Here is an 8452-nt window from a genome sequence, read left to right on the forward strand (position 1 = left end):
GGAAGGGTGGGGGAAAAGTAATAATGGAGAGGAAAAAAAAATATGAGAAACTGAAAAAATGGAAATAAAGTGTTTGTAAATAGAGAGGGGAGGAGGGGGTGAAGGGAGGGCAGGGACAAGGGGAAAAAATGAGAATCAAGACCTATTATGTAAAGGTACAGAATCCCAATGATGAATGTAATTGTATTGTATACCTAGATTGTACCAATAAACTCAGTAAGAAGAAAAAAAAGGGGGGGTGCTAAACATATAGGAAAAATGAAACAATGTTCAAAACAAAGCAAATCCTTCTATATAGCACTTGCTAACTGTTAAGACACAGTTGTAAATCCTGTATAGGTACTATATTTCTTATGAGAAAGGTCCTTTTATTATCTATATTTTATACATGAGGAAAACTGAGACACAAGGTAGTTAAATACCTTCTCAAACAGTGCTCTGCTGGTAGGTGGCAGAGCTGGGATTCAAACCAGGGTGCTGGTTTATACCCTGTGTGCTTAACCTCTAGGTCAGTGGTGGCAAATCTATAGCACACATTCTGCAGGGGGCTGTTTCTATCATTGAAAGCTCTAAAAGGTTCACCATCACTGCTAGGCTGTGTTTATTGAGAGGAAAAATACAAAACTAAAAGAATAGATGGTTTGATCAAAACAAGGATGATCAAAGCTAAAGTACTCTAAGGACCTCATAATAACTTCACAAAGGTGGCTCTAATATTCATTAGATGATAAAAATCTAAAGGGGAATGCTAAGGCTATAAACAAAGTACACAACTTCCAAGTCACTACAGAGGGAAAATGGAAGGAGGTGGTGAACTCAGCCACATTCTTCTGGGGAAAAAAAGGGCAAAAACAGGGTCCACAGATTTAGCTCAGTGGTGCCACCACCTGCCTCGCAAGTGCAAGGTCCCGAGTTCGAGCCCCAGTACCAAAAAAAAGGGCAAAAACAAAGAGATGACAGGAATAAGGTCAAATATATCACTATTCACAATATTCAAGAGGTGATCAAAATATTTAGTTAGGGTTTAAATTTAAAATATTAATTACAGTAAAAGACATTACCATTAAATCATTAATAGAGTTCTCTCTGAGTTTGTACTGAATATTCTCAACCAAGTAAGAGGACAATGTTTTCTTTCATTTTAAGTGTATATGGCAAACAAAATGGATCAAATTTTATGGTCTGATGACTAAAAATAAAATATTCATGGTTTTTCTTCATGATTACCAATTATAACGATCATATAGAAAATAATTTCTATTTTGAACATTTGTATTTCTTTTATGTCAACCTGCAATATCATATATTAGTAAAGAAATATTCTTTCAAGAGTATAAACAAAAGACCCTTTACCTAACCTGTCTTAGGAACACTCCCTAAGTGACTCAAAACCTAAAGACCAGCTATATCTGGAAGACACTTCTGAGAAGCAATCAATCATTCTTTATGGGTTCTAAATACAAGCAACAAAAATACTTACAATAAGTAATATCAAAGTATCAACCCAGGAATTAAACAAAGGACTATATCAACAACAATAATAAAAATGAAAATACATTTAAGCAAGACACAGTCTTCCAGCTTACAGAAGGCATATTCTGGGGAAATGAGATGGAAAAATCTGATAATCAACCACCTAGACAACCTGAACTGATAGCACAGGAAGTAACAAAACAGATGAATGAGGCTCTAGAAATATTCAAAACACAAATAATTTCCCAGATTACTACAGAGATGATGAGCAAAATTAAAGACATGATTAGTGTCTCTAGAACATAAACAGATTTTTTTTTAAATAGATGAGTTGGCCGGGCGTGGTGGCACACGCCTGTAATCCCAGCACTCGGGAGGCTGAGGCAGGAGGATCGCTGTGAGTTTGAGACCAGCCTGGGCTACATAGTGAGTTCCAGGTCAGTCTCACTACATAGTGAGACCCTGTCTCAAACCCCCCCTGAAAAAAGATGAGTTCACGACCATGATGGAAGCCATGAATGTTCAGCACAGGAAAGAAATGGAAACGATGAACGCCCAACATAGGAAAGAAATGGTATCCATAAAACAGATTCAAACTGATATCCAGAAATTAAAAACTCTACTAGAAGTATACATAGCAGACTGACCCAATCTGAAGACAGAGTATCAGATATAGAGGACAGGATGGCAGTCAGTGACCATGAAAAGAAAAATTTCTTAAGAATAGTAAGGGACCATGAGAAATCAATCCATCAGCTCCTAGATAACACAAACAAAAATAAAATAAAATTGACAGGAGTCCACGAAAAAGCAGGAAAATGCACAAATGACATAAAAAACTGTTCACAGAATCAATGATAGAAAACTTCCAAAACAAAGCAAAAGAACATGACATATAGATAAGTGAGACATATAGGACTCCAACTATGATTTTTAAAAAAAATTCTACACCTAGACATGTAATAGTCAAGATCCTGGAAACCAAACAGAAGAACAAAATTACTACAAGCAGTTAAAGAAACAAATCACATGCAAAAGAAAGTCCATCAGAATCACAACACACTGTTCAATACAAATCCTCAAGTCAAGAAGAGCCTGGAGTGAGGTATTTTAAGCTTTAAAAGAAAACAACCTCCAACCTAGGCTGATGTATCCTGCAAAACTCTCTTTCAAAACTGATGGGGAAATAAGATACTTTCATGACAAAGAACACCTGAGAAACTTCATGAATACCAAACCAGAACTCCAAACAATTTCTTAAAATATCCTAAAAAGACAAAAATCGAACATTACTAATCAAGTCCAACCATATATTTACAAAGGGAAAACAGTGATAGTATTTACTGAGCTGGAATTACTATCAAAACTTAAAAAAAAAAAGATATCCACTTAACTATAAGCCAATTTTACTTAAATCAGGACTGTCCAACAAAAATATGCTGTCAGTAACTCATGATCTGAATTCTGGTGTATGAGATCTATTAAATTATGGTACACATAAAAGAGCCCTCAGACATTTCTGTTCTGTAATAAATAAGGCAGTAACTATTACTCATTAGTAGCTTTTTTGGGTAAGCTATTAATTCTGCCCTTTCTCCCTTCTTAATGCCAGCAAAGATCATTTTTGTTCCAAGGATGTACTTCTTGGGGTTCTCCAAGTACTCCATCAATGTATCCTCTTCTCCCCAGGTGATCCCTTTGTTCTTGTTGGCATCTGTGTAAGAGAATCCAACAGCCTGACCTGTCTTCCACCCAAATAGACCATGGAGATTTGGGACAGTCTTGTGCTTGCCTCACTTCTCCACAGTGAACTTTTGTGCAAAATTCTTCACCCATTTTTAAATCTGCTGTGGCTTCTACATCTGCTGCTCACTGCTCTTTCATCGTTACCACAGAGAAAGTTCCAGCTCAAAAATGTCCTGCTCTCTAGCAAGTCTATGTAGTTTTAGGCTGGCCTTGAATTCACTATGTAGCCTGTGGTAGCCTCAAACTTGCAGCAATCCTCCCACCTCAACCTCCTGAGTGCTAGGATTATAAGAGCACAACACCACATTTGGCTAGCAGTAATTTTTTAAAGTTACAGATTCAAGTTTTTCTTTTTGGGGCGGGGTGCATTTGAGATAGGGTCTTGCTATATAGTTCAGGCAGGCATTAAACTCGCAATGTAGCCCAGGCTGGCCTCAAACTTGCAGTAATCCTCCTGCCTCAGCTTCCTGAGTGCTGGGATTACAGGTATGTGCCACCATGCCCAACAAAGTTTTTTTCTAAAGAAACTAAATTGAATGAATGGTAACAGAAAATAGTAGTTTGTAATTTTCATAATTTTTATAGCCAAATATTTTCATGAATACCTCTATATATTGTTAAACTGAAATGAAAACAAACCACCAATTTACATCATGATGAGTAAATCTGTTTTCACATCTGCTGCCATTTTTTTTTTTTTTTTACTGGCAAAAATAATCCCCTGACATTTTCATGTTTTTCACATAGAAAGGGCTCAAATGGATAGCTGAAATGCAGCCAGCAACTAAACACAGGCCTGGCTGGCTTCAGCCCAGCCACAGCTGGGTTCTATGGGAGGAATGAGTTCCAAGTGTACCCCTTCTGGTTCTGATGGTAAGCAGAAGTGGTTGACCCATGGCCAACAGATGAGCGGAAAAGACAGAACACACGCCCAGACTGTCCATCTAGGCCAGAGGGCAGAGCAGGACAGAACAGCAGGGAAACAAAGCTAACTGCAGGACCACTGCTCATGCAAGTGGCTGCCTCTGTAATTCTAGACTAGACAGAAGTGGTTGCAGGCTATTCAACAATACCCAGGACACACAAAGTCCTGGTATGGTGAGTAGCTCTCATAAATAGGTCTGGCAATGGAAGGAGAAAGCCTGGATGGAGGGAAGCTGCTGCAGCAGGAAGCCAGGTAGAAAATCACTGACTGAACCAAGGACTGAAAAAATACTGGTGTTTGTATTATAAATAGCCAGCAAAAATACTTTCCTTACTTAGCCAAAACTTTCACATAATGACTTTGGAAAAAATATTTTTACCTCATTATAACAGCAGCACTATGCCTAATCGAACATCACTAAATATTACTTTAAAAATCTACCAAGTGACCAGTCCCCAAACGGTAATATAAAGTTAATATAAAAAGACAAGATCTTGTCCTTGAACTTCAGTTCATAGCTGTTACAAAGGTAAAACTCACATACATGAAATCACCAAAGAACCATGAAGACTGAAAGAATGGAATTCTTTCAACTTGAACAACCAAAGATCTGAAGGAATTGTACTAGCAGCAGAAAAGCATTCAGCTTGTAAAGCAAAACAGCTGAGTTTCTATACTATCAGTATACATTAAGGGAGACAGAGAAGAAAGAACAAATACATTTGTGGTAACATTCTGTGGTCAGCACTCCTATGCGACAGATATTATTCCCACTCCACAAACATTATCTCAATTGATACCAAAAAAGCCTTTGGCAAAATCCAACATCAATTCATTATTAAAAACTCTCAGGAAAATAGATACAGAAGGATTTTATTTCAATCTGATAAAAGCCATTGTGACAACCTACTGCCAACATCGTATTAAATGGGAAAAAACTGAAAGCTTTCCCTCTAAAATCAGGAACAGGACAAGGATGTCCACTATAACCACTCCTGTTTGACCCTGTCCTTGAAACATTAGCCAGAGCAATCAATCAAGAGAAAGAAATAAAAGGAATATTTATGGGAAAGAATGAAGTTAAAGTACTATTACTTGCAGATGACATGGTCCTCTACTTAAAAGACCCAAAAACCTCCACCCAAAGACTCCTAGAATAACCAAATTCAGCAATGCAGCAGGATACAAAAATCAATACACAAAAATCAAATAATGAACTCACTGAAAAAGAAATCAGGAAAAAAAATTCATAACAGCACTGAGAAAAATTAAAATACCTATGAATTAACCTACCAAAGAAGTTAAAGATCTCTCAATGAAAATTATATCATTCTGAAAAAGGAGATCAAAGAAGATAGCAGAATATAGCAAGATATTCCCTGTTCCTGGATAGGCAGGATGAATATTATCAAAATGGCCATACAGGACTTCTAAAACTGATACATTACATCCATGACTTATGAATGAGTTCTGTTCCAGGAGAACATTCTTATGTTGGATTCATTCATAATCAAACAAAGTTAGTCTTACACAGTTCACCTGTGAGTCTTATACAGTACACTTGTGAAAGTTCACAACTCGAATGTTCCTAAGTTGGGGACTTAGTATATACAGATTTAATGCAATCCCAATCACAACAACAGCATTTCTCATAGAACTAGAGAAAACAATGCTAAAATTCATATGGAACCAGAAGAGATCCACAATAGCAAAAGAGATTCTGGGTAATAAAAGCAAAGCAAGAGGCATTACAATCTGAGATCTGAAATTATATTACAAAGCTACAGTTATAAAAACATGATGGTAATGGCACAGAAAATGACATGGGATATGTGGAACAGAACAGAGGGTGCAAAAACAACCCCAGGCATATCCAGCTATGTGATCTTTGACAAAAACACTTCAGGGCCAAGGACTTAGCTCAGTGGCACTAAGCCTGCCTCACAAATGCAAGATCCTGAGTACCAAATCAAACAAAACAAAAAAACCATATACACTGGAGAAAAGACAGATTCCTTAATAATATAATTGGTCCTGGGAAAACTGGCTACCCACATACAGAAGATTGAGTCTAGACTCATATATCTCACCATGTACTAAACTTAAATAAAAATGGATTAAAGATCTAAATGCAAAAGCAGAAACATTTACTCTGTTGGAAGATAAAATAGGTAAAATTTTGAAGACACAAGCACAGGCAAGGGGTTCTGAACAGAACCCCAAAGGCACAAGAAATAATACTGAGAATCACCAAATGGATACACATCAAATTAAAACCACTGCTTGAGCCCAAAACTCATGATCATTATCTCTAGCTATACTTGTAGCCCTTAATTGAAATGTTGCTTACAGGAAGATTTGAGCCATTTTCTTTTTCTCTGCTCCTTTGCACAGCAAAGGAAATAATCAACAGAGTGAAGAAATAATCTACAGAATAAAAAAGAAAAAAATGCCAGCTGTTCCTCAGAAGACTAATATCTAGAAGAAAAAAAAAAAATATATATATATATATATATATATATATTGGGGGGGCGGGGATTGAACTTGGGTCCTTGCATTTGTGAGGCAGGTGGCAGCACCACTGAGCTAAATCCCTAGCCCCTAGACTATATTTTTAAAAACTCAAAAACATTAGTCCCTTCAAAGACCCAATCAAGGCCAATAAATACATGAAGAAATGTTCAACATCAGTGGCCATTAGAGAAATTCAAATTAGAACACACTGAAATTCTATCAGTTCAGAAAGAATGGATATCATCAAGAAATCAAACAATAATAAATGCTGGCGAGGCTGTGGGTAAAAGGAACTCTTCCATATTGTTGGTGGGAATGCAAATTAGTACACCACTATAAAAATCAGTATGAAGATTCCTCAAAAACTAAAACTAGAAATCCCATCTGACCCAGCTATTTCTGTTCTAGTTATATTACCAAAAGAGTTAAAGTCATCATACTACAGTGACACATGCATACCTGTTTACAGCTGTACAATTTACAATAGCTAAATCATAAAAATGGCCTATAATATCCATCAACAGATGAATAGACAAAGAAAATATGATATTTATACTCAGTGGATCACTACTCTGCCATAAAAAACAATAAACTTGAGGTGTTGTAGGTAAATGGATGCACCCTGAAAATATATCCAAACAAAAACAAAAAAGAAAATATATTTAGTGAAATAAATCAGACATACAGCTCAAATGCTGCATGGTTTCTCTTATATAAGAAATCCAAAATACAACTAAAGAGCAAAATAAAAGAAATAATAGTAATTAGGAAGATTTTTTAAATGGGAAGAGGAATAAGAGATGAGGAAGGGGAGGGGAAAAAACACATAAATAGAGCTTTTGCAAATGGGAAGGGAACCAAGAGTTGGAAGGAGCAGAGGGTGAACACAGGGGTAGAGAACAAAAAGAAAAAAAACTGAGATGTGTTTGGTACAAGTGAAATAAATGAAAAAGAAAAAAAAATTTAAATTAAAAGAAATTTAAAAGATACAAAAAGAAAGCAAGTGTGGCCAAAAGCAATGGCCCACACATGTAATCCCAGTAGTCTGGGAGGCTGAGGCAGGAGGACTACAAAGTTTGAGTCCAGTTCAGGCAATTTAGCAACTTAGCAAGGTCCCTATAACAAAATAAAAAAGGGCTGGGCACATAGCTCAATGCAAAAGTCCCTGGGTTTAATCCCTACCACTGCAAAAAGAGAAGGGATTCAGTGAGAGGAGGGGAGAGGAGGGGAGAGGAGGGGAGAGGAGGGGAGAGGAGAGGGGTACTAGAGGATCCCTTGCATGAGTATCATGAGGATAATAATGACAAAAATGAAACATATCCTCAAAAATTCAGTTGATTCATTATTGTGTGTCCTAGGAAGATGTACAAACATGAGAAAATTAACTACAGAATTTCAATCTTGTAGCTGTTCTTCCAAGAAAACATTGCCACCTCTATGAAGATATTAGACACTGAAGAGTAGAGAAAAAGGAAATGGCTCACATCTTCCTGTAAGCAACTTTTCAATTAAGGGCTGCAAGTATAGCTAGAGATAATGAACATGAGTTTTGGGCTCAAGCAATGGTTTATATCATCTAAGCTTCCAGAGAGGATTCATATTAACCAATCAAAGGCTTAGCTTTCAGAGCTGTTTCTTCTGAAACTTCTATTTTCCTCAAGCTAGTGTCCCCTGTATACCTAAACTTGGAGATACATACCTTGGTCCAAAACTAAAACAAGAAAGAAAAATCAACCGAAGTTAGTGGAAAAGGTTCCAGAACAACAAGAATAAACTCAAGGCAAATACTTAATG

The sequence above is a fragment of the Fukomys damarensis genome, unplaced genomic scaffold (genome assembly GCF_012274545.1).
Source record: "Fukomys damarensis isolate Sample0158 unplaced genomic scaffold, DMR_v1.0_HiC HiC_scaffold_14, whole genome shotgun sequence".
Taxonomy (NCBI): Eukaryota; Metazoa; Chordata; class Mammalia; order Rodentia; family Bathyergidae; genus Fukomys; species Fukomys damarensis.